General features: G+C 49.9%; 1 pseudogene; it reads right to left on the reverse strand.

Annotated features, from left to right (window-relative positions):
- LOC116882700 overlaps positions 1–17,171 on the reverse strand; it is a 121,534-nt pseudogene extending 104,363 nt beyond the window's left edge.
- Between the last annotated feature and the right edge of the window lie 8,693 nt (positions 17,172–25,864).

Genomic DNA, 25,864 nt, shown 5'->3' on the forward strand with positions numbered 1-25,864 from the left:
GGTGGGGAAGTCTGGAAGCAAGAGGTCAGGCCAACATTCTCAAGGGGCTTGATGGCTGCAGGTTTTCTGAAAGTCAGCCTTAGTTTCTTAAAGCCCTTTGGTCCCATCTGAGCCTCTTCCTAGCTCTCTCCATAGGACAGTCCCGTCTAAGCCTTGGTCAAATCACCCATGTTTCCAATGATGCCCTGTTACAAGGAGAAGAGATTCTTATTGAACATAGGGAGATAATGAGGGTTGCCATGGAAGAAGAAATGCTTCCTGAGACCTTTTGACTTGGAGGGCTCAGGTAGAGCAAAACGTGCAATGCTTTAACTTGCTTCCAAAGGAATACTGGACCCCATTTCTGTATGTCCTAGATGTCTGTCTAGCATTGCCAACCTTGAGGCCCCAGTTTTCCCCAAGGTGCAGCATGGTGCTTGGGGCCCCAGTTCCTGTGCCGTGGTGTCTGGGTGCTCCAGAGGTCGAGCTCAGATTAGGGACAGCCTCTCCTCCCTACACCTATTGCTGCTGCAAAACACACAGACTGATGGGGGGCCCGTTTTGTGGGGCCACTGCCAGTACTGAGCCCAGCATTGGTCACAGACCTGTGTGTGGAAGCGACAGGCTGGTTCAGGGGCAGCACCCTAGGGGAATACAGCTGGGATAGCTGCTGCCCCTGGAGTTGATTCCAGGGTGGTCAAGGGGCCCTGGCAGTCCCACTTCTTCCTGCATCTGTCATGCTCTGCATGGTTGCTGAGGACTGGAGGGACAGTGGGAGGAGGAGCAGCCCCTGCAGCAGACAGGGGAAAAGACCGGAAGGCTGCTGTGCCCCCCAGTCCCAGGTGGGCTCAGTCTCACCAGACAATGGAGTATTGTAGGCCCAGATCGTTGCCTCCTGCTCCAAGTGTCAGTCATCATCAGGGCCTGGGCAGCCAATTCTGGGTGTGGTGGCCGACTCAGAGGGTCCTCTCATCTTGTCCTCGGGGTTCCAGTGCTGTCTTCTGGTGGGATGCACAGAAGTCTTCTCTTTCTTTGGCTTTCAGAGGTCAGGTGCAAGAAAGCCGGTCCCACAGGGGTGTTTCCTTGCGTTTTCACACCGAGTCTTCCTCCGGGCCCACATCGAAGCCGCGGGTGGGGCCCCAGGCCCCTCCTGGCTCCCTTTGTCTGAGCACCTCTGGAGACACTGGTGCCTCGGGGTTGTGGGTAGACTGTCCTGTGGTGCAGCTGTGGAGACAGCAGGTGGAGTGGTATGAGAGAGTGAGTGGCGTGTGGCCTGGGGCAGGTCTTACCAGAAGCCTGTGGGGTTGTGTGGGACATGTCTTCTGAGGTCTTGAGGTAGAGGTTTCCCTGCAGGAGCCGTGTATGACATGAAGAAAGGGAAGTTTCCCATGGGCCCCCTGGGGCTGAATGAAGGCTACACTCCCAGGGTCACTTACCCACTTCCCTGACCGTCCTCCTCCATGACTGCGGGGTCCTCGTCCTGCTGGGCTGTCCCTTCCCCAGCCTCTCTGAGAACCCTCACTGTGCCCTTCTCTGGGGTGGGAGCCTTTGCCCACACGAGTGTTGCAGGTGGCGTGGCAGAGACGACGTGCTCCCGACTCCCATGGGAAGGGAGTTTGCCTGTCCACACGCTGTGGGCAGGTAGTGGGCGAGGTGGGAGCAGGCAGGGTGGCCTTTCCCTGATGGGTCTTCCCTGCAGATTGAGGGATTGAGGAGAGTCGATAGAGTATCAAATTCACATAGCAAAATGGTGCCATGAGGGGACCCGCTATCTCCCATGAGGCTTCTTGGAGGCTCGGGGGACTGAAGGTGTTGGTCAGGTCCTATGGGAGTGGCAGGTGTACATGACTCGGCTGGAGACTGGGGCCTACTCCATGCCCATAGGGATGCAGCGCTGGGAGGGGTGAGCTTTCCTGCTCCTATGAGCCTGGTGGCCTGTCTTGTTTGCTCATTTCTCAGGTGCCTGAAGTGGTTGATGAGGCCACGCCACCACTGTCTCTTCCCTACTAGTGTTGTTCGGAAGTCTACTGACTTTTGCAGGGTGGGAGGGCAAGGCTTGGGTCGTGCAGAGTGAGGGGCTCAATGGGGCATGGGACCCTTTTCCAGAAGAGCACAGTGCATAGGCTTCCTTGGGTCCAGTCCCTCCAGGCAGCCACTGCCCTCCCTCGGAGTTCAGCAGCTCCTGGACAACACCACCCAACCACCACAGGGAGTTGCACGGATCAGGGGGAGGTTCCCCGTGGGATGTTCTCAGGGCTTCCTAGTGCCTACAGGGACTGTGACCTTCCTCTCATCTCCTCTTTGTGGTCAGAGGTTAGGGTAGCACCCTGGGTTTTGTGTGGCTTCCCGAGGTGCCCACAACGAAGTCAGGGAAACGAGGGAGAATATGTGTCCATGTTTTCCTGCCCCTTTTCCTGCCCAACTCACCCCATTCCCAAGTCCCTCTCCTCTTCTGCTTCCCTTGTTGTTTCTGTCAAGTCCATAGAAGGGAAGCTTCTTGAAAGCTGTAAGCAGAATGGGGCATGAGCACAGACTCCCAGGCAGCAGAGAACCAAGTGGGGACATCCAGGCCCAGCCTCTCTTCCTGAGGCCCCTCCAGCAGGGTGAGCTGTGCCCTGCCTTTCCCAGCCCTACTTGCTGCTCTGCTGTTAAGGGCTGCTTCCCAGACTCAGTGGTGAGGGGTCAGGGTGATGCTAGGAAAGGGGTGAGGAGGGCTGCACAGGGATTTCATGCAGTAGTTCAGATGCAAAGCCTTAGTGCCTGAAGGAGACTAGGGCCCCCAGGGTGGGCCTCATCAAAGCAGGGAAAGGGGAAGAGCTTGGAGGAGGGGCTTATGGACAGATGAGAGAGGAAGCCCAAAAGATGGAGGTGGAAATGAATTACAGGCGCAGTGTGCCTCCTTCCATCGGAATCGTCGTCTTCTGCGGAATCGTCCTCCAGTGCAGAGAGCAGTGATGATGCTGGGGTGGCCGTGAGAGAGGACAAAGGGGAGTTAGTGGAGCTGACGACCTATGGCCTGCTGCTTTGGGGATGATGGGCTCTGCCCTTAGTTGGATGGAGCCCCAGCTCTGAGTCCTCCCTGGCCTTGGTTGCTTGATCTCCGCAGGGTGCAGGCGGGTCTCTGCTTTCTCACCTGCTTTTCCCACCTCCAGTTCTCTCCGAGACCTGGAAGCCTGTCTGTGTTTGATCCTTTCCCTCCTGGAGGCCGTCACTGTCCCTAAGACTGACTATGCTGGACTTTGCCTTCCTCCGTCCTTGTTCCTCTCCCTCCTTGCTCCCCTTCCTCCTCTTCCTCCCCTAGTGATGCTCCATGTCCTTCCCCCTGCCAGGCTCCACCAGTCATATTGTTGTCCAAGATGGGACAACCAAGGAAAGAGAGGAGATATCCTGGATGGCCAACCACCTCTCTATAGCCTTTGTCTGCCCAGTGCCTGAGATGACCTTCCCAGAGACATGTTTCAGGCTAATACTACGCCCTCTGTTTCCAGAAGTGTTACAGAGGTTGAATGGAGATGGGAGCACAGGAAATTCTCCAGGTGCCTTCAGCTGTTCAGTGCGGCCCTGGAACATGTCCAATGGTGTGGTCACTGAAACACAGGATTCCTGCCAGTGCTCCTGCTGAGGCTTGCAGGGAATGGACGGGACAGGGGTGTGTGTAGGACCTTGGGCAGGCCTGAGGAATGTTTGCATTTGGACATGACTGGGGAGTGGGGAGCATGGCCAGGGCTGTGTGCCGGAGAGGTGGGTTTGTGAGAGGAGCCGTGATTCCCTGGCCCTGCTCCCAAGAGGCTCTGTGCTATGCCTAGACAACAGCTGGTGTGAGGTCGAGTGGACCTGGGACAGCATGTGTGAAGCAGTTCCAGCAGCCCCTACGCACAGGCCTGGAGGACCCTGGCCTGAGACAGGGGGTCTCCAGGGCAGCTGCATGGGGGCGTCATTCCCTTGGAAACAGGCCCACAGATCAGACTCTGCTGGGGTGTGAAGGCTGGCAGAAGCAAAGGGACACAGGAGCCTATGTAGTGAAGCCAGGGGAAGTACGCTTTACCTTCTCCAGCTCCTTCAAGGAGTCCCCTTGAAGGTACAGCAGCTTGGACAGAACCAGGAATGTTTGGTAGTGGATGTTATCAGGGAGAGAGTTTACCTGTCTTCCATCTCCTGGCTCACACCAGAATGTAGTGTCCTGGTTCTGTTGCACAGGAGAGGGTGGTTGGGGCCTCCATGTCATGACCATGACCAAGTCTAGACCCATGACAAGAACGATCCAGAATCTCTTGTGCACCGTTCCCGAGAGGCCATGAGCAAAGAGACCAACTTTGACATGTGGCAGTGGCAAAGGGAGGCAAGAGCAGGTTTGTGGGAAAGATCCTTAACATAGCCACCCAAGGAGTAGAGTGGTGGTTACAAACCCAGCCTACCCTGAAGGCCTGTGGACACAATGTCTGTTCTTTTTCCTTCAGAAACTATGAAATGAACAAATCATGCTTGTTGCCAACGCATCCCTTTCACCTTCTTCATTCTCCAGAGCAGCAGGGGCAACCACATGTTCCCAGGAGCCCTGTACCACTGTTCCCTTCCTGTGTGCTTTTCCCTACCTGAAGAGACTTCATCCTCGCTGCTGGAGTCGTGATTGCTCTCTACACGCAGATCTGTAGGAACTGAAACAGAGGCAATGCTGTTATTAGAGACACTGACTCACCCATTCATCCCAGTTCCATTGAGATGTCTATGGGCCATGCAGCATCTGCCTGAAATTTTTGCTCTGCTGTCAGAATTTCATGGGGCTGGTGGAGTCAGAGCCCTTCGAGGAGACAGGGATTGGAGTTTCATCCCTTCTGATGAGACCGGGATGCTGCAGCAGTCACCTCAGTGTCAGTTCTACATGCCCATGACCGCTTTCCCCTCCCAGTGCAACAGTCTAAAATTCCAGTCGTTACGGGACTCTTGACATGTGGCTGGTGGGAGTGAGCACCTGGATGTTTTCTTTTTCTTGATGATTTTCTTGTAGTTCATGGAGATAATAAATAACTGTGTAAAATGGATTGTAGACAGACTTTTCCCTGGTTACCTCAGCACTAGAAGCCAACCAGGAGCGAGAGACAAGCCCCATTCTCCCGTGTATTTCTCAGGCATTAGTGGCTGGCCTGACAGGAACATTGATACGTAAGATGTTCCCAGACTCACGCACACCCACCAGGCACTGTTAGAGGCCTTTGGACCCTAAGAGATTAAGGTGAACCCCCAGTTCCTAGAATAAATGGAGAATAGATTCAGTGCAGCACTGACCAAAAAGCACAATGTGATGATGCTCTCAAAACAGAGAAAGTGCTAAAGTAGATATGGAACCACAAAGGAACACAACGAGACAAAACGTTTCTGAATATGAAGAAGTAGGTGGTGGGTCACCAAAAAGCACAATGTGTGATATTCTCAAAACAGAGAAAGTGCTAAAGTAGATAGCAGAGGAACACAACGAGACAAAATGTTTCTGAATATGAAGAAGTAGGTTGTGGGTCCCTAGAAGCTGACCTTCAAAAACCTTGGATCACTCCCCTGAGCCAACAGGATGGTGCTGGCATAATAATAGGCAGAGGCACGTGGGAGCGAAATAGAGATGCCTGAATAAATGTGTTCATGTTGGCATCACGATGCTTGAACAGACGGCCGACTAGAAAAAGCATCGTCTTCTGAAACAGTGAACAGAATGAAAAGGCAGCCCACATATTGGAGACACCATTTGCAATCCTTATTTCAGAAAAGGCGTGCTCACTGACAAAAAGGAAAAACAAAAAACAAAACAAAAATAAGAAGAACGGGATTTCACCAAATGAAAAAATCGAGAAAAAGACTTGAATAGACTGTGCTTCAAAGGAAACAAATGACTGGCCAAACAGACGTATGAAAAGATGCTCAACATAAGGCATCGTGAGGGCAATGCAAATCAGAAGGCCGTGGTCTGTTTAGGGTAGGGCCCAAACCAGGAATTCAGACCCAAAACCCATGTTGGAAGGATGCAGAAAATTTGAGACTTTGTATGCAATTAGTGGAATGCAGAATGGTGCAACTACCCTGGAAAAGCCTGTTGAGTATCCTCAGAGAGCAGCAAAAGGTACTCCCGTGGATCCCACACATGAGAGTGAGGAAAATAGATGTCGAAAAATCAGATTCTGTTCAAATACATGTTTCTCATGAGAGAAAGTCTTGTTTGCTGCAAAAGAACCCTGAAACCTTAATTTGGCTCTGTTTCCATTCCCAGGCACTGAACTACCTTGACTTGTCTACTGGCCCAAATCTTCCAAATAAAACAAGGCCCTCTTGCATGGACAGATGGCCAGGGAAATGTGTGGTGATTGTCCTTACACACTTGTTGAGGTTGGAGGTTCTCTTTCGCCACCTTACAATGCACAGAGCACCCTTTGTTCCCGCATGGAGAAGGCCCAGGTCCCCACGGTGATTCTCAGTCCCTGAAGAAGACTTCATTTCTCCTTTGGCAGGACATCTTTTGGGCCCACCTCAGAGAGCCCAAGCTCTAGGACCAGTGGTGGGTGTGTGATTTCCCACGGGAGAAGGCTGGTTTAATTCTTAGACACAATATCTGAACGGAAATGGTAGATCTCCATGGAGAAACGTGGAGTAAATTGGCCCCAGCTGTTCCTGGCCACTGCTCCTTTGTCAGGATCCTCCCCGAATGGGCTGTTGCACGAGGCTGCACCAGAAGCCTCCTGCAGAAGGAAGGAGTCTGTCTCAGCACACAGTGCTTCCAATGAGGTTGGGAAGATGCATCGTGGGGCCTCTGATGCAGGATGTGTGTGTGAGTGAAGTGGCAAGAGTGAGATATTGTGACCATTCATGCCCGAGACGTACCATGACGTGAGACACTCATGGACACTGACTCAGTAGCAGGGATTGGAAAAGACACACTTGTGTCTTTGGGGCACAGTTTTCTCCATCCTAGTTAGTGACAGGATTTGTTTTCTAGGGGAATTGATGTGTATTTGCAAGGAAAGAACACCTATTTAAATTGTAGGTGTTGAAGAGTTTTCACATGCATGGACATTCATGACGTCATGGTGATGGGAAACTTCCTTGAGAAAGTGGACACCATTAATCGCCATGTTGAAGGGAACAAACACGTACGAGAACACACCACTCACCCAACTGACACACGCATCAACCCTGAGAATCACAGCACATGGATTCCCATGTAAACACACCTCCTGCCTAGCACCCAATCCTACAATGCCTAAGAACAGCACAGTAGCTTCCAGGGACAGGGTCATGAGGCCTCATGGTCCGGTACATGACCCTTAGTCTCATCGCAGCAGGATCTGGATTCTGGCTCTCAAGATGGAGCCTGCAAGGAAGCCCCAGCTTGCCCATTGTCCAGGTTGCTCCAAACCAGTGAGTGACTCTAGAGTACAGCATACTTACCACTCTCCCTTTCCAGCAGGGCCACCTGTGATTTCAGAAAAGAAAACATTATGAACATCAAATCATGCCTAGTCCTGCGTTCACAGCTTTTTTGTTTTCTTGGTGATGGGCAGGACATGGAATCTACCTAGAGGTTGCATGCCCTTGGTCCATTTGACAAAACAGTTGGCAGGGTGGTGTAAGCAGTACCCATGAAAAACCTCACTAACCTGTGGGCTGTAACTGAACCTGCTGTTTCCTCCTGCAGTGTCTTTGGAATCGGGTATCCATGGGAAACAGACTCTCACTCAATAATCTCCCCACCAGGTATATTGTACGTGCTGAAGTGTTTGGATCTGATTTCGATTATAAGAGAAACAAAGGATGCTGTGCCTCACATGAAGGAAGGCTAACTTACCACCTTGGTGAAAAATGGGGCCTCTCCCTCTATGCTGTTCATGGCAAGGCCATCATACAGGCTAGCCAGGGGATCTAGGTAGATACACACAGAGAGTGTCGGGACACGGATGGGGCTCTTCGGGCATCACACAGGGAGCTTTGCTTGGCGTGCACATGTGGACGAGTTTGTGGAGGTGGGGAGCTAATCAGTATGGACTGAGCTGCAGTTGGCCCTTCTTTGATGGAGGAAGAAAGGTCCTGGAGAGGAGCAGGGAAGTGAATAGAAACTCTGCCTCCTATTGGAGCTATAGGGCATGGAGTAGCTGTGAAATAGTCCATCTCAAAGGCACACCTACTCCCTGCACCCAAACCTGCACCACCTAAGGGCAGCAGAGTAGTTTCTGGGGACAGGGCCATGAGGCCCCGGGTCGTTCCCCAGAAAATACCTTTCTGTTACTACGACCCTTATTCTCAGTCCCGCAGTACCTGGAATCAGGGTGGTTCTCATCATGGAGCCTGCGAGGAAGCCTCACCTTTCCCCTTTTCCAGGTTGTTGCAAACAAGTAAGTGATCCTAGAGTACAGAATACTTACCACCCTCCTCCTCCAGGAGGGACACCTGTGATTTCAGAAAAGAAAACAGTATATGAACATCAAATCATGCTTTGTCCTGTTTGCATGGCTCTTTTGTTCCCTGGGGGATGGGAGAAAACCAGATGGAGGAGTATGATAGAGGCCCGTGAACCCCAAAGCGTGAAGAGAGCAAAATGAGTCACGCACAAATGTGCCCAGTCTTCCTACAGCTTCCACGTTCCGGGTCCCACTGGACAAAATAGGTGGCAAGGAGGAATAGCTGCTACCTGTACCAAAGCTCACTGCCCTGCAGATTGTAGGTGATCCTGCTGTGGTTGTCCCCGCCTCCCTGCGATGTCTTTGGGATTAGGTAGCATTTTGGTAACAGATTCTCACTAAAACTTCTCCCTACCCTGTAAATTGTGTGTGCTGAGACTTTTGTATGTGACTTTGATTTAAAAAGTCAAAAGAATTTTGTATCTCCTACAAAGAAAGGCCAGCGTACCACCATGGTGGAAAATGGGGCGTCTTCCTCTGTAGTTCCTGTGGAACGTTCACCCACCTGTCCATCCAGTGAAGCTAGGGAGAGAGACACAGAAATGTTCAGTACACTGGTGGGGCTCGGCAGGAGGAGCTCAGGGAGTTTAGCTTGGGGTGGGCATGCACAGGAGTGTATGGAGATGTTGGGTTAAATGGGTATGGACTGAGAAAGCTGCTGCTGCATCAAGAAAGGTCAGGGGAAGGAGCAGGAATGGAAAGAGAAACATTGACTCTGAACTTTAGCCACAGGGAATTGAATCAGGGTGACATGTTCAGTGTGAAGGAGGGTAAACCCTAATATGCACACTACGTTTTACTGACAGGCAAGTTCCTCAAACCACCAACTGTGTCATGGTCATCGTCAAGACCGTTTCTTTATCAGGTTCAACCTATGCCACTCCTGCCTATTATCTCTCGCCTCTTATAGAAGATTGTATTTCTTCAGAAGAACACTGGTTTACTGGGTTGCACTCAATGCTAGCACAACTACCATAGGGTTTTATATTTGTTCCCGAGTCATTCATGATAAGGAAAACCAGAGACACTGGATTTCAACCTACTGGCATCGGTGCATTCCAAGAGACCCCATCCACAAAGTGCTGATTCTTCCCAGTCTTCCTTTCCTGTGGCATGTGGGTGTGTCCTTCGAGTCAGTGAGACCCAATTTCCCAGGACCCCTTACCCCACCAGAAGCAGGTAAGTTCATTAGAGAGCTGAGGCCAGGCAAGAGAAGGGCACTCTCTAACCTGGCCATGTAGCAGATTGTCAGGAAGTTTGATCGGGCACCAAGCTAATGAAGCTTTCCTGGCAGTTGCCATTTGCCATTGAGCCTTCACTCTGCATTCAAGATGTGAGCATTTTTTTAAGGCTGCTGTTGATGTTTTGGTAGACTGAACTAGCTTCCTGATTCTTTTGTGTTTTGACCATGTCAGAAATGTCCCCAACTAGGACAGATGTGGGCCCCTTCCTTTCTCCCCATCCCTGTCTGAGGAAAGGGAATCCTAAGCAACCCTCCAGGTGTAGCTGTGGTCAGCGAGGAATGTGGTGTCCTAGGGGGTGTGCACAGCGGGGATGAAGGAAGTTTGGCTTTGAAACTTTGACCCGTGCAATGAACTCCATTAAGTGGGAGATGTCTTCTGATGAAACGCATGCATTTCAACACACCTACATGCTCAGTCCCGCCACATCGACCCACACAAAAACAAGCCCCAACCCTCAGATGCACCAAGCACACCACCTTGATGACCTACTTGTTTGCAGGGACTGTAGCACAGGGTCCTAGTTTGTTACAGGACACTCCGTTTGTTCAGTCCACCCCAGCCTCCGTTCCCAGCAGGAACTCAGAATTGGGGAAGCTGTCCAGACCAAAGGAGGAGAGAAAGCCCTACCTTGTTCTTCAGCTAGATTTGTCCCCAAAAAGTGACTGATGTGCGAATACATATGTGCGCCATTTCCGGATGCCGCCTCCTGCAGTTGGAGAAACGGAAACCAGTGAGGATCATGTCACCCTGTGCACACCATGTGCACCCATGTCTGTGCCTTTGGTGTCGTATGCAAGCTAGATGGGATGCAGTCATTGAGTTTATGATCCAAAGAAGGAGAAAATCACCTCCAGAAAAGGCTCCAGCTTGGAATGTCAAATCTCCCAAGTCCATTTTCTTCAGCAGCTAATTACAAAGGTATTTTCCATAGACAATATTATGTCCCAGAAAATGCTCATGACCATCCATTGCCTAACTAATGGTGGTGGCGTTTTCTCAGTGCCCCTCTAAATATGGTGTCCATTAGTGGTATAAACGAACTGCAGGCTCTCAGCACCGAGGAAGTTGTCTCTACCCTCTGGCATGTACGTGCTCAGATGTTCATGGAAAGAGAAATCAAACACTTGTTGTCCCTCTGAAGCACAAAATGACTTTAGCGAGGTGACTGAGCGACTCAGACATTGAAGCTTCTGCTGTCAGCTCAGGACCTGATCCTAGGGTCCTGGGATGGAGCCCCACATTGGGCACCCTGCTCGAAAGGGGAGCCTGCTGCTTCCTCTCCCTCTGCTACTCCCCCTGCTTGTGCTCTCATGTGCTCTCTGTCTCTCTCTCTTTCTCTCTTTCAAATAAATAAAATCTTGAAGAAAAATGAGTTTACCTGAGGGAGAGTTGGAGTTTCTTCCTCTGCCATCAAAATGGGTAGCTCTTCCATCAGGTCCTTGGGGGGAGCTAGGAGGATACAGAGCCATTGTGAGGACACTGGTGTGGCTGCTCAGAAAGTAGGCAGGGAGTTTGGATGGATGAAGACAGGAGGCAAGTGTGTGTGTGTGGGTGCTTTGGAGGTCCGGACCTCACTGCTGTTGTGCCTTCTTGGTGCACAGAGGAAGGGATGGGGGAGGAGCAGGAAGGAAATGAGAAGAGGGTTTTTGTCTTTGTAGACAAAGCGAGCCTGATTAAAGACAAATAGTCCAATACGTGTGAACCCTAACCTGGCTTCTGTGTGAGGACCAAGTCCCATAACCTCTCCTGACTGACGTGCCACTAAGCTGTCACACGCTGCTTCTTTGGAAATCAGTTCTGGGCCCAAGATCTCCATATAGTGTGACTATATGCATCATGTTTTTGTAAGATTTTGCACAGGATAAAAAGCAGCCTTTCTTGCCAACTGAATTCAACCCTGAGAAAAGAAGCCTAGTAGTTTTCTTCACTCATCATTTGTCTTTAGAAAATCCCATGTACAACACTCGAGAACACTGACATCGCAGCTTATGTTAAAAGCCGGCACCGTCGATGAGTTTAATATATTCCTTCCGCTGTTCTAGAGCTGTACCGTGTGTGTTTCCCATGAAGATGGTGGCTGTCCAAACCCTCCCAGGTGTTCTGACCAGTAGGAAGTTCCTTACACAGAGGAGTCTTGGGAGTATGTGCTGACACTCTCTAAGCCGGCTTTGCAGGAGATTTGCCATGGGGGTGTTGAGTCCAAAGCTTCCCACCAAACTTGACCTTGATTTCCTATTTGCCGGTGGTGTCTGAGTGTGTGCTTAGAGAATTTGAACCTTCCTGAGGCTTATGGAAATCTTACCAAGTACACTGAATTCCCTCTGTGATGCTTTTCTGCCATTGGTCGTGTGTACACATTGAGACCAGCTATGACTGATGTTGCCCTGGTCTGTCCTCAATGGGTCCACACCCTTTCCAGCATTATGGGCTTGAGCACGAGGATGTGGCTTTTCTCTGTGCACTTGACTCCAGGGACCAGGCTGTAATCTTTAACATGGACTTCTATACTTGCCCCGGCTTCTGTGACCTTGGAGGCCACTGTGTCATGTTGGGTCTTGTTGGGGACCTTCATAGAATCTAGGTTTTTGGCTGTGTGCACAGATGCTGGTGCCACTTTACTAGCTAGCACCTATGGTACATCATGACGCCCTGGCTGAGGGACTAACACAGGTGTGTAGGCCAGAGCAACTTTCAGATTGAAACATGTGTTCAAATCTTGGCTTTCCAAGTAAGAGGTCAAGGGTTTGGGTCATTCATCTCCACACCATGCCCGTCTCAGAAAAGCAAACGGAAACATCCTCCAGGTACAGCTGTGGTGAGCAGGGGAATGAGTATGTTACGTGTGCCAGGGTGATGAGAGTGTTTTGGAAGGGTGACACTTTCATTGTGATGGAAGTGTGAGAAAGACCTCCTGAGAAAAGCACACATTTGTGTTCACAAGCATAACGCATAGACACACACACACACAGATGCACCCACCCACGCACACAGGGCCTTCATCCCACATGCACACAAATCACCCCTTCTGTATGTACTGGTTCCCAGGCTCTGTACAACGTGGTTACTGTGCCTTACTGGACAGTCTTGGTCAGTATCCCCCAATCCCCCTTCTTTGTTGGAACCCAGAATCTGGGGGCAGACTTCTTTGTACTCTAAATTTCCTCCCCAAACCCAATACTCTTAAATACGTACAGTTGTTGTTCCTCCCAGCGTCTACCTGTGATTGGGGAAAAGCAAACACAGTGAGGATCCCAGCATCTTGTACGCTGTTGGGCCAGCTCTATTGTTTGGGGAGGATGTCAGGCAATTAATTGGATGAGGTACCGTGGTTGAGTCCATTTCCCTACCCCCCCGAGTTAAAGAGGACACTTTGAATGATGCTGGAGCTTTTTGTGGCAGATCTCTGAAGTCCATTCTGATCAACAGATAGAACATTCTTTTTCAAGGAGAAACTTTTTCTGCTGAAGAAGGTGTTTGATCCCATCGAGTTTGTAACTGAGGCTGTCCCATGTCATCACCCTTTTTGGGTCCACTGTCCATAAGAGGTTTGACCCAGCATTCCTCCACGGGGGCAGACCGCTTACCCCCTCCCCTGGGAGGTAAAGTGCCAGATTTTCATCCTCCATTGATAGAAATAGTCACGGAAGGAACATTTCTGTCTCTGAGAAAGAGAGGCGAGCTTACCTCAGGGCGAGTTGGGGTGCCTTCCTCTGTCCTGTCCCTAGGAAGGTCATTGGAGTGGCCCTCCACAGGGTCTAGGAGAACACAGAGGAGCTGTCAGGACATTGGCTGCGCTACTCAGGAATGACCCGGGGAGTTCTGCTTGATGTGGATGCGGGGCCAGAGTGAATGGATGTGAAAAGTGATGAAGCAAGGCCCGACCTGCTGCTGGGCCAATGTCCTTGGTGTACATAGAAACACAGAGGAGGGGAGCAGGATGGAAAAGGGAAACAGGGTTTTGGCTTTCAAATGGAGGGGATGTCATCAGTGGGAGCTCATCAGCGTCAGTCTGGGAAAAACACTCAAGGCGCACTGGGTTTCAGGACGCAGTCCCCTGAGCCCTCCTGCCCACTGTGAAGCCAAGCCAGCTTGCCACTTCTTCACCTCGTCATGGGGCCTATTCAGAGGTCTTCCCTGCATCTCTGCTGTGACCTATCTGTCCTCTGTTGCCTTGGAGTTTTGGGTTTTTCAGTGATTGGAATCTAAGTAATATCGACGGTTGTATTCATTAGCATGTGTACGTACAGTGACACTGCTCACATCCCTGATGCTTTGTAGACAGCACTCCCATCTACAGTGAGAACATTGCCAGCCTATCTCCTGTAAGCTCTGTACCCATGACGACATGACCGGCCCTTCCCCTTTCCTCCCTGCACCGTACTTTCCACTTTCTGGGTCTACGAATGTCCCTACTCTAGGGTCCTCAAAGCCTGGGATCATGTAATGTACGTCTTTCCTTGTGAGCTTGCTTTCAAAACGTGTGTTAGGTTTTCAAGGTCCGTCTATTTCCTAAAACATTGAAAACCTGTTTCTTCTTATGGCTGAATAGCACTCCATGGTGTGTATGTATGCCATTTAAAGTGTCTTCTCATCCCATGATGGATTTGGGGACTGTGCCTGTCTATGGCTGTTGGGAATCCAGCTGTCTTAGACATTGGTGCACAGATTTCTGTCTGTTTCCAGAATGGGAAGACATCCCAGAATGTATTTGCCCAATTTGTAGAATGGTAAACACAAGAAACGTACTGGGTACTTTAGTTTCCCAAATGTTGTGAGGTTGCTTTGTTCCTTTTAAGGTACGTAGCATATCCATGTAAGATGTGGCTAATGGGCGGAAGTGGAGAGGGGAGATAGTGAAACCTCCTGTAGTATTCTGTTCCATTTTTATGTTCAGCATTACTGGTGGAAAACATAGTCCCTTCCTTCCTACGCATCTAAGGACCATGTTTCCTGGAGAGACACACATGGACCTGTGTTCCAAAAAGAGTTAAGATCCATCCCTTCAGCTAGTGGACACTTTTCCTGCCCCTTGGATCCAGTTTGAATGAGAATTTCATCCTGACTTTTGGACTTAATGGTGACGGACATCATAGAGAGAAACTGCTACCAGTGAAATCATAGGAAAATATGTCTCAGCAGTTTTAAAGCCTTCGGTTATGTCTGTGTTACTGAATGGAAGAATTCTTCTGCAATCAACGTAATGAGTCAGTATCAAAGGTACCTTCCTCGGTGTCCCCGATGAGGTAGACCTGATCCTGGAGGGAGAACCGGACTTTCTTCTTGGGTGGTGGTGGAGGGGCCGGTGTGGTTGTGGGTGGCTCCACATCCTCAGAGGGATGCTCCACTTCAGGGGGATGCTCCACACAGATTCCTGGGAGACGCATAGAAATAGCAGTGTCGGCATCTTGTTGTCAGAAGACCGTAGGGGGATTCAACATTCTTTACTTCTAGTCCAACCGTCTCCTCCCCCACGCACCACCTGCCCAGCAGGCATTCCTCCCTCCAGGTCGGACTTAGGAAGATGTCCCTGTGTGGTGTGCTCTGAATTCCGCGCCCCTCCCACACCCACAGGTTTTGTGGGCAACTGCTTATATTTAGCAGAGACATTACAGAAACACAGCAAAGCACAGTGAGCACGCCTGATGGCCTGGATTCACATCCCATTTAGCAGCCACACCTACCCGAGAGCTTTCCCGAGAGCCCTCTGTGCCCCATTTCCCTGCCCTGCGGCCTAAACATTAGTGTGCCGTTATGGTGTCCCAAGTGATTGACTATAAGGAGTGCCTTGGACATAGGAAAGGACGGATGCTTCCCAGTTGCTCTGTAGGTGTTGAGGAATGGATTGCCTACTGGATCAGCTAGACGGTTGGCTGTGGGTGAATCCAGACATGAGATTTGGGATGGCTCCACTGCATGGGAGGATGGAAGCCCCCTCTTTATCCTTCACATGAGAATTATGCTTTACAGCCAACAGAGAATCGGTGTTCCTTTCTCCTGTCCTCCCCACAGCAGCACTGATGGGAGTGGAAACGGGTTGGAAGCCACAGTGGACAGTGGAGGGCACTGAAATGTAGGGTGGTGAAGGGACTTTCCAGAGTTGCCACCCTGATGAGTGATGGATCTGGGACAGGAATGTCATTGTTTCCCTGTGGATGGAGATCCCCAAGCCCCTGACCCCAACCCAGGGCCCCTTGGAAAATGTCCTGAACCCCTGAACCAAGAGCTGCACTCACAGTCTCCAATCCCCCGTGCCAGTGTTTCCGTAGAGGAGAGCGGGTGCCCTGCAGGAGGTGTCTTTGCCACGAGACCAGACTCAGTCCTCACTCACCTCTGTGTTTGGGACCCTGACATAAAATATGAGACGTTTTTTCCAAATGGAGCCCTAGTGAAGGACCAGGAACATGTAGCATTGGCCACGTTCCCCCACCTCTTTGCAAGGTCAGCATAGTCACCCACGGCCTTCGTGAAAGCCAGTTGAAACACCGCCCCCCTCCCCGCTCCTGGTGTTCTGCTTGTTCCCCAAGCTGATTCAAACTCTAGGCCATTCCACTCCCAACTGTCACACTATGACCCCGCCGAGAATTCACTTGCCTTCAGCTGGCCAATCCCAAGGAGCAGTTCATGGTAAGAATTAACATGGAAGTGGCCATCTGGGCTGGGGATGGTTGGTTTCAGGAAGTAAATGTATGATGCTGGATGCCCTACTCTTGATCTGAGGAGTGTTCTGAGGAGCCTGGATGGAAGTGAGGCCACCCTGGCTTGGGTGTGTTCCTCCCTGCTCTCTCGTTCCACCCCAACATCCCCTCTCTATTCTCAGGTCTCTTGATCCCCTCTGGAGACTGTAGGTGTAGGAGACAGTCTCCTGTCTCCCTCCATAGGCCTGGCCTTCAGAACCCAACCCCGCAGTATCTTTGAGACCAACACAGTCCACCGTGCAGCTGCTCAGTGTTCTTTCCACCTACCCGGTGGCACAGCCCATTCCCATCCACTCCCAGGCATCGTGCAGACGGCCAGTGCAACCCTCCACATCAACCCATGAAAACACCCCGATATCTTCCCGTGTCTCTCCTTCTAGAAACAGCTGCATTTTGACTGCTGACCGTTCCCCTCCGATTTTGTCATCTCCATTGAGAAGAGTTGACCAGCAGTTCCTTCCCCTCAAATGGGCTGCCTGGCTCACAACAAGATTCTCCTGATTCAGGGACAACAATATAGCATATGACCTGTGTGTGTTCACTGTATGATTATGTCTGAATTTGGCATTCAGAAATAGTACGGTTTTCTGAATGTAGAAGCTACTTATGGAAGGCAGCTTCACCAAGAAATCAAAATGAAGTAACACAGAAAAACTAACAAATACGTGCATCTAACCAGGAGGAGAAATCAGAGGGTGGAAATGAAAAGCCAAAGAAAAGAACCCAGTGCCTGTAAAAGTGAGGCACTCAACTTGAGAGAAGAGAATTGAGAAAATCGATAGGAACATACCCATATTACAGCAGTTGAGATTTCCCATCGTGGGGACCTTTACACCTGTTCACCAAACTGCAAGGGGCTTGGCTCACAGAGTGACAGTTGAAACGGAAGGAAGGGTGTGTGTCATCAGGTCACATGGCGATGGGTCATGATAGAACTCTCAGAGGGAAGGCATCCTGGCACACTGTGGGGTAATGGAGGGAAGTGGGTTGCGGAGGGGGTAGATGGATGATGGGCATTGAAGAAGGCACTTGTGATCAGCTCTGAGTGGTGGATATAAGTAATGAATCACTGAATTCTACTGCAGAACCCAATCTGCACTGTAAGTTAACTAACTACATTTATTTTCATTAAAAGAAGATACTCCTGAGGGCACATAGGAGACTTAAATTTTCATTTTACATCCTCTACTCTGTAAAATCCTATATATAAGACACTGTTTCACAAAGTCGCTCTATGAAATCTTGGGCGGCTCAGTGGGTTAAGTATTTGGCCATCAGCTCAGGTCCTGCTCTTGGAGTCCAGGGATCAAACCTAGCATCAGGCTCCCTGCTCAGGGGGGAGTGCTTCTTCCTCTGCCCCTCACCCAAGTCATGCCTGCTGTGTTGAATAAGTAAAATATGTAAAAAAAAAAAAAAGTGCCACCTGCGGGGTCCCCCTCCCCAGGAAGGCCCTTTGTTCCTTTCAGGAGCCGCTTGGAGCCAAGGGTGACAGTTATAGTATCGTCTGTGGGGCGGACTGCCTGAGCCACAAGCTAAGGATGCAAACATACGTCCGTCATTTTTCAGTGAGTTGCATCAGTTTGGATCCCAAGGTGCCCTTTCTGCAGGGGACAGAGAGATACTCTTTGAAAACACTGGATTCCCCCTGCGTGTCTCATTTGAAAGGCCCTTAGTGCATTGACCTCCCTCTTCCCTGCCACCCACCCTCAATTTCCATTCTGCAGGGAGGGTCGTCCTCTCTGTGCCCTCCCTGCAGTGCAGACTGCCTGCACTGCAGACAGTGGACAGTGGACAGTGGGTCGTCTCCACCACTGGATGGCGCCTCCGGGGCATTAATACATGGCATGCATATGTGGTGTCCTTACATGGACACAGAGGATGAGGCAGGTGACAGCTGGGCAGGACCCTCTTGGCTGCCGAGGTCAGTCTGTGCACTCTGGAGTGTTTGGACCCCAAACCTCTCTGCTGGTTTCACCCCTTGTCCATGCACTCCCTGGTGCTTGGCAAGCAGGGAGCCACATCCATTGTAAGTCCCTGCGGGACTGGCCACTGCTGTGTGGTCTCTTGGAAAGTGAAAATTCAGAACTCCTTGGCAAAAACCCAGGGGATATAGGCATTTGCAGGCAGCAAATATAAAGTGATTACTTTAGAATAGTTTCTTCCTGGGGCACCTGGGTTTCTCAGTCACTTAAGCAGTTGCTTTCGCCTCAGGTCCAGGCCCTGAGATCCAACCCAAGTCGAGCTCCCTGCTCAGGGCAGGAGAGCCTGCTTCTCCCTCTACCTCTGCCTGCCGCTCTGCCTACTTGTGAGCTCTCTCTGGCAAAGAAGTGAGTAAAATCCTTATAAAATAAATAAATTAATAAAAATGACTTCTGCAACATAATACGATCAGAGGAAGAGAAAAAAAAAAACCCAAGTAACAGCGTATATTTACACATGACAATACAGTCGTCATGCTGCTTCAGGTAACGCAGTTACACCATTTTATCCAGTTTATATCTAAATAGATCACTTTTCTGGCAGAGTTTTGGAAAACTTTCTTAATGATTTGATGTACTTTTTAAGTACTTTTTAAATAGTTTTATGTACTTTTAAGAAGTTAAGTTTTGAATAATATCAAGTAATCTCTGTCACTTTGGCAAATGTCAGGTAACAATTAAATGTCAGGTAACAATAACAAAGTTTACGACTTGGCGAGGGTTTTGGTGGTGGTGGTGGTGTGAAGACAAGTATAGCTATTTAGAGTACCTTATAGACTACGATGGAGGACCGTGGATGGATTTCTGATGTTCTGTTGAAATAGATATTTTATTTCCGACATCCGGGGCTGGTTCTTTGGAAAGAAATTTTCCAAACAGACTGATTGGAAACACATCAATTTCAGGATTCTGAATTTAAGGTGAAGTGGAGTTTGGCATTTTAACATTTCCTCTGATGTTTGTCATTACCTGCCAATGTATAAATAGCCTAACATGGCCTTTGCCTTGGTACATCATTGTGTCAGTCAAGCAGTGGGTGCTGGGAAAAAATGGAAAAAAAAAAAGACACTTCTCTTTGGGGAATTAGGGACAGTCATCTGGGGGACACTGAGTGGAGAGAAATCAGGTGTGCTCCCGATTTTAAGCAGGGAGTACCGGTTTATGAGGGAAAAGCACAGGCACTTGTTTTGAGAGAATGATGATGAGTGCTGGCAACTAACAGGCGTTACATTGTCTCTCTTTCAGTCCTGAGTAGAAGGATGTGTACCAAGTGGTGGTGGATTTGCCACTGAGCAGGTCTATGTGCCGGAAGTCAAAAGTTCATGGTGCTCAGATAATTGAAACAGGAGATGTGCTTATGGTTTCCTTCCTTACTGTCCTTCACACTCTAGTTCCAGAGTGGCTCTCTTAGCAAAGCTTACTTTGTTATGAATCTTCCTTGAGAATTCTCATCCATCTCTTTTCTGCCATCTTTCTAACAGGAAAACACCAATGATCCGAGTATGTTTTCTTACCATCCCTTTTCATTGTCTGGGTGGCTGGCACCCTGCTTCAGGTCCCTCATGGCCCCGGAAGGGGGCAGTTTCCTAGTTCATGGATAATCCAGGCTAGGACTGAATCCAGGGATTCAGACTGCATCCCACTAAGAAGAAGATTTGAGGACGTCCCATCTAAGATGGTACGTACGTAGGGTCTCATTTCTGGGTAGATCTGATGGCTGACTTCTATTCTTGGAGGAACAATTATTTTGACATTTTCAGTAGTACTACAAGGAGAAATGCAAAGTAGAAGTAACTGGAAAATTATAAAATTAAAATACTCAAGAGTCCAAACAGTGAATTTCTTCCTCAGATGCTGGGGTCTTTCCCCATGTGTTCTCAGAGATTCTGGAGGAATGGCAAGTGCCATGACGTTGTGTTCTGGCGCCTCCACTCTTCCATCTGGAAGAGAGCCTGCTATCTCCTTGACCCTGAGCACAGAGGGGATGGGTGGGTCAGCTGTTGTGCTCAGTGGATGATAGTCCCTGGTCAGGGAAGGAGGAGGACACCACTCCACAGGCCCTCTGGGGATACCCGGGGCTTTCACCGCGGAATCTCAGTACAGTTCCAAGACAGGGAGGTGGTTCCGGACCCCCTGATCCCTGTCTCTTTCCACCTGTAGGTGTGAAGAAATACTGGCACTTTGCGGTCATCCTGACGGCCTACAAGAGCATCGGCCTGAGCCCATCTAGCATGCCGTGGAGGTGTTTGTGGGTGAGACTGGTATGCTCCGGGTGCCCCTGGCCTCTGGGAGTCCTGGCCTGCCTCTCTCAGGGGACTAGCAGCATGCTGCTGTTGAAGAGCATGGTTCCAGGGCACTTCGGGGTCGGGGCGAGACTGCGGGTTCCAAGTCACTGCTGGGAGAGAGGAGATCTGTGGAGGGCTGGGCAAACCCAATGGACAGAGACACGCTTCCAGTCTTGTAGTCAGACCTGAGGGATTATTTCACACCTGGAGGCATCATCCTGCTTCCCAGGACCTGCTCCCGGAGAGAGGTGCTGCCTCCTCGGGAATCCAGGCACGTGTGGACCTTCGCCTCTGCCGAGAAGTTTGTGCTCAGTGGCCCATGGTGCCAGGTGGGCCCACAACAGCCTGGCATCCACGTCAGCCTGACCTGCTGGTCACAGCCCCTTCTCAGGTCTGAGAAAGCCCCATGGCTCATTGTTTATACCCCTTTTAGATAAGATGAAGCCCCTGAGTTTGTTGTCAGAGCTGCCCCTTCTTCGGAGGCCCCCAGAGGGATGTCAGGTCTCATTGAGCACCATGTGGGCTTGTCTCTGACCCAAGGGTCCTGCCCCTTCTCCCCTCCTCTGCTGGCGCTCCTGCTCGGGTCAGCTGGGGCAGCTAGAGGGTCATGCCTCTGGCCAGCAATGATGGGAATTCCCTCTGAGGACAGAGTCCCAGGCTGGCAGGAGATGTCGGTATGGTGCTGGGCCAGCCCTCAGAAATGGGTCAGGTGACCTTTCAAAATCTGGGGAGGTTTCGGTTTGAAACATAACAAGAGCATCCAGGCCATAACTTAGGGTATTTCTGGAGCCATCAGACAACTTTTGCAAACGTAAGGATGAGTGAAATGCACTGCCTGGAGCGTAGGTTGTGTAGGTTGTGTTGGCATCTCGGTACCTCTGTCCCCAGGGTTATTTGGCTCGGTGGGTTGGGGGCTGAGGGGCAGGTTATTTGGGGCCGATATGCCTTGCTTCAGAGGAGCCCCTGTGTTGGAGCAGGAAGGCGGGGTTGCAGTCCTCTATCTGGCACCTGGGTGCACGTTGTCACCACGGTGTTTGAATGGAGGGGAGCGCGGGGTCGGCCAGCTGGAGTCTGTGGCTCCTCAACTGCCTGTTGGCAGCCTGTACCCAGACCCCGGGGAACCAGAGGCAGATCCAGAGTTGCAGGGCTCAGGCAGTTGCTCATAGGAAAGGACTGGAGCCAGGGAGGGAGACAGGGAGGCTCAGGCAGCCACATCAGCCAGCCAGGTTGCTGGGGGGCTGAAGCCCGGATCCGTGCTCTGTGCACAGGTTGGCATGTCTCGGGGCAAAAAGCATACAGTGTGAAGTCTGCCATAGCCACAGCCCTGAAGCAGATGGTGTGGGGTGAAGCACACTCAGGCACATGGGTGCAGTGGGCATGTCTCCTCATCCAGTCTCCTTTTGGATGCCTAGGTCAGCACCTGGGCGTTGGATGGAGGGCAGCTAGCTAGGGTGCAGGAGTGCGTTCTGAGGATGCTGGCAGGTGGAATGCTGCCCCATGGCTGGGGTGGAGACCAAAGGAGCCTGCTAGGTGCTAAGGGTCAAGCTGTGTGCAAGGGGATTCTTGGAAGGACCGCACAGGAAGAACCCAATGGGTGTGTTCCTGCAGCTCTGCTCCCCTTGCACAAACCTCAGATGGGTGCAAGGAGGGAGAAAATGTGGGAAGGTGTACATTGCCTCCTTCCACCCTTCTGCGGGTTACAGCCTTCCAAAGAGATCCATCGAGGACATGGAACACAGAGGCTAAGCGGCCTGGTGGATACCAGGAGAGGGTGTTGTGGGGCACCCGGGGAGAAGGGACACGGCCTGCCTGACCATGGTGGATGCAAAGGCCGTGGACTGCAGGACCTTGCCATCATCCATGAAACCTCCGTGAACACTGTTGCAAATCCTTTATATCCTCTCTGGTTCTCTTCTTGGGAAAAAATGCTAGAAGTAGAATCCTTGGCTCAAAAGACATGAGCGTCTGTGGCTTGGAGGAATGGAAACTCATGGACATGCCGTGCCCCGGGGACCAGGATGCAGGTCTTGTGGCCTCTGTGCTTCCATGTTGACATCTTGCCTTCTATGTTCAGTAAAAATAAATCTCATTAAGCGTGTGTCCAAAGGCCTTTCATCCCTACTCTGCCATTGAATGCCTGTGACTGTACATGGTGATGTGTCTCGTGGGGTCTTAGTGTCCGATCGTGAAAATCCTCAAACTCAGCTGGGTACAGATTTGCAGAACTCATGGGAAAGCTGTATTCAAGCCTAACAAGAATTAATAAAGGGGGACTGAGTGAGTTGAGGAAGATGAGTCTACCTTTGTGACTCTTGTTTGAAGCATTGCTGGTTCTTTAATGTTTCTTCTTCCAGATTGAGGGAAACTGTATCTGAAAATATCCATGATCTACAGAAATGTGATGAAATATTTCTGTGTGAATAAGTGGGAGCATTTAACTTGTCTCCCTCCCTGAACCCTCCAGCATTCAGAAACTCTCGGTGAGTATTCTGTCTTCTCAGGTACTTAGGATTATTGACGTAAGTTCAGCACAAGTGCCTTTTTCTTGTAACAGGACACCGCTGGACACATGGGTTATTTTACCAAGGGATTGAGTGAAATGTCCAACTTGAAAGTAACGTGCATAGACTCCGATAATGACCAGACGATTTTCAGGAATTAAGGGTGACTTTGTGGAGCCCCTTGGCAGTAGCAGCTTGACACCTTGATGACACCATGCCCAGGTGCCTTGCCAGATGATTAGGGAATGTTATTTGTTGGCAGGTATAGGAACCTCAGGATATTTGGGGGACCTCGAGAAGAGGAATCCATCCAAATCAACAGGTATTGCAGACAAGTCTGATGTGAGTATTGGTATTGGCTTTGGCCTGGACACACTACTGAAAGTTCACTCTAGAGATTGCTCATGAAAAGTTCCAGCAAAGCAAGGTTTCAAAATCTGAATGGTATGCTTAGTTACTATGCCTGCTAGGCTTAGTTAGAATAGATGCTATGAAACCAAGTGTGATTGCTGCTGACTTCTTGCAGCTAAGAAACCATCCCAAATCCGTTGAACTGAAATCCGTCACCCATCTGGGCTGGCACTCGCTGCCACCACCGCCAGGCATTTCTGTGCCTCACGATGGGTCCCATGAAGCTCTGAAACTCTTTAGTTTGTGATTAGGTTTGGGGACCTCACCTTGTAGGGTGACAGTGTCTTCTGATTGAGAACATCCTATCAGAATGCAGCCACAAATGGTTCTGGAATGCTCTAGAAGCTGGTTGTTGGAGGGCTTGCACTTTGGGTCAGTATCATAATTGGGGGTTAGGAGTGAAACTCCTTCAGTCTCCACAGTAAAGGTTACATTTTCATTTTGTGGTGATTAGGTTTTGTGTTTTTGTTTTTGTTTTTGTTTGTTTATTTGAGTTTCACTGTCTGTGAGAGGCATCTCTTAACAAGGAAAGACCCCAGAGGCCCATTTCTGACAAATAGAGATTTTCCAGGTGGCGTAGCTTAGAGCTTCCTTTCAGTATGTGTTAATGCAGTTTGCCAGTTGAATCTCACAGAATTCCATTTAAGAATGTAATACTACTTTACTGTGTTACTCATCTCAAGCTATCCTTTTTCACTATTTTAGAATTGCTTACTTAACCTGTGACTAAAATATAAGCCAAAAATTAAGAAAAATAGTTAATGACTGATAATATGCTTTTGAATAGAGAGTTGTGAAAGAAGAAAGGAAGCAAGAGTAAGAGGGTCACTTGTGTAGAGTAGAAAAGAGGAGGTAGATTGTATGCACATCTCCTGTAGGAGTTCCCTATCACTGAAGTTATGGGGTAGATGAATGAGAACGCATTTCAGATGTGAAAGAAGATTCAAGGAGAAATAGGCATCCCAGGACGGTCATGCAAAAATGCCTTTGAAACAGGGTTTCTGCAGGTCTTCTGGTTTCGTTCTGGGAGCAGCAGGAACTTTGTTTAGACTCTCGTCTCTAGTTACAAATGGTGATTGACCTCTGGGCGACCTTCTGGCCCACATCCTCTTGTGCTTTGGTCTGGCATAGACATCTTAGAACTCCTGGTAGCCAAATTGCCAGTCACGTATTATTTGAAGGTCTGCCAGCAGCAATGCTAAGTCTTTCAAACAACGCGGGGCCCTGTGGTTTTGGCCTCTTTGAGCCTGCACTCCCTGCTGGGAGGGAGGAGCATACTTTCAGTTTTGGGTGACTCTGTGTATCCCCGAGTGCAGGTCCTGAGACCTCCACTAAATGCTCTACTTGTTTTTACAGATGGTGCTTCGAGGCTCAGGTGACATGGCCTTGTGGGCAGCATCTAAAGTGTCTGGTCTCTGTTTCTTCATTCACTGCAGATTTGATCAAGTGCAACACGTATAGGAGTGTGACCCCTGTCGTCTCCCTGGTGGTTCGTGCATCACAGTGGTAAGTTGTCTTGGTTCTGAACCTCCCGCCTGGGTTGAGGTTCAGGCCTTGACTTAGGTGTCTTCTTTTGCTGGCTTCTGTCTTTCTTTTGGAGGGAAAGATACCCTCTTCATGTCGATTAAATTTGGAGATGTGCCCTTAACCAGAACATCTAGAGTTTGATGCTTGGGGAAAATTACTTAGTAGTACATATGGAGAAGGTTCTGCAAGTCCCTGCCCCACACAAAACATCTGAACTACAGGTTGCCTCTGTTGACAGAATCCTGAGTTATTACAGGTTTACGTCATAAGCAGACATTCTCTCTATGATAGTCTTTCTGCGAACACTTTCTTTTTAGGGCCATTCATTTAGAGCAACAAATATTGGGCATCCTTACAAATGGATCTCTGAGTGGACATGCTTTGTCTTTTTTTTTTTTTCCCTTTTGTTTTTGGCGGGGGGTGGTGCAGAGGTAGAGACTCTTAAGCCGCTCCACATAGTTTGCAGAGTGTGACATGGGGCTTGATTCCACAATCCTGAGATCATAACCTCAGCCAAAATCAAGAGTTGTTCCCTTAACTGATAGAACCACACAGGCATTCCTGGACGTGATTTGTCATTATGGAAAGCAGCATAAGTATCCCCTCCTGTTCTAAAATCTTCTGAATCAGGGGGCTATTTCCATGTCTTCAGTGGTCTTACCCCTTCTTAGGCCCAGAGATACATATCTATTCTTGGTGGTCCAGGAAACCACTTGGCTACCACGTTCTCATAGATGGGGAGGAAGCCCTCACTGCCTGATGCTGAACTGCAGAGGTTTTCCTGTCCTGGTACCTACAGTTCTTCCAG

Source organism: Lontra canadensis, unplaced genomic scaffold, assembly GCF_010015895.1.
Source record: "Lontra canadensis isolate GAN:19392208 unplaced genomic scaffold, GSC_riverotter_1.0 scaffold87, whole genome shotgun sequence".
Classification (NCBI taxonomy): Eukaryota; Metazoa; Chordata; class Mammalia; order Carnivora; family Mustelidae; genus Lontra; species Lontra canadensis.